The following is a 1,225-nucleotide window of genomic DNA, read 5'->3' as shown; positions in this document are numbered from 1 at the left end:
TTTCTTTGTGTGTGCCAAATCTGTAATTGAGTCAAGTATCCATCAATACTAAATACACACTGTTAGTGCTTGCTTGCTATTGTCGCCCCACATCCACTTGCCTGCGGAAAATATCAATAGGCTATTTCCCTCTCTTCCATGCTGCAATGCAAGATCACCACCAGCTAAAATAATCTGGCAGTGGGAAAAGTCTGGCTGACATTCACAGCAATTTCACTGTATGTAATGAGACTAATTTGCTATAATTGCAATGAGGAAGTTTACTATTTATGCCACCTGCAATGTTATCGTTGAGCTCATTTTGTTTGTTGGTATTTTTATCATATAACTTGAACTGCAAATTAAAAAACAGTGATGTGCCTAAATACCTGAAATAGCCTAAAATAATTAAATATTTTAGGTGCTGCGCAGCAATGGTCAAGGCCGGGCAATTTTAGGCAATTCTGAGCAACAAGAGGCAGAATAGGAAGACAACAAGAAAGTTGCCATAACATTGCTGTACATTTTGCATCAGTTGAGGCTTGAACTCACAACCTCTGACACCAAGGAGCATCTTCTATTTGACAGAGATAATTAACAGGTGACAAGTCATCTATGGCTTCATAATTGACTAAGCCAACAGGATGACAGCAGCTGTCAAGGCAGATTTCAAACTGCTGCCATAAATTTAGTTATCAAGACAAAAATCTGAAAATACACATCTTGCATCTAGACAGCATGGAGATGTTGTTAATTTGTTTGTAACAATGTTTGATTTACTCCATACTCCATGGTTCACATGAGGACAGAATTCAAAATGCTGTCAAAAACTCAGTTTTTAATATAAAATTCTGAAATTTGCCACACATCATCTACCATGACTCTAGAATTTTGTCATTTTTTTCATGAACATAAATCAAAAATCTGAGGACAGTTTGTGGAGGACAGTATGAAGATGCTCTGTAGCAAGTTTGGTGTCAACTGAGCAAAAATTGTGGGAGGAGATAGGTTTAAGAAGTTTTACAGTTTTTGAAAAGAAAATAGAGTCATTGACTTCATAATTTGCAATAGGTTTAAATGTACAAAAGTTTCAGTATTGGGGCTACATTTTGGTGAAAGTTGTTTCCTCGGAAGAAGAAGAAAGAACGAGCAGGAAAACAAGAGGGTCCTGGCAGGACTTGGGGACTGCCTGCCTGGCCTCTAATAAAAACACAATTTTGGCTTTAGCAATAAAAAAACATGGTCA

Source organism: Epinephelus lanceolatus, chromosome 18 (assembly GCF_041903045.1).
Source record: "Epinephelus lanceolatus isolate andai-2023 chromosome 18, ASM4190304v1, whole genome shotgun sequence".
NCBI lineage: Eukaryota > Metazoa > Chordata > Actinopteri > Perciformes > Serranidae > Epinephelus > Epinephelus lanceolatus.
The sequence above is the reverse complement of the archived record's forward strand: the minus strand, read 5'-3'. Positions refer to the sequence as shown.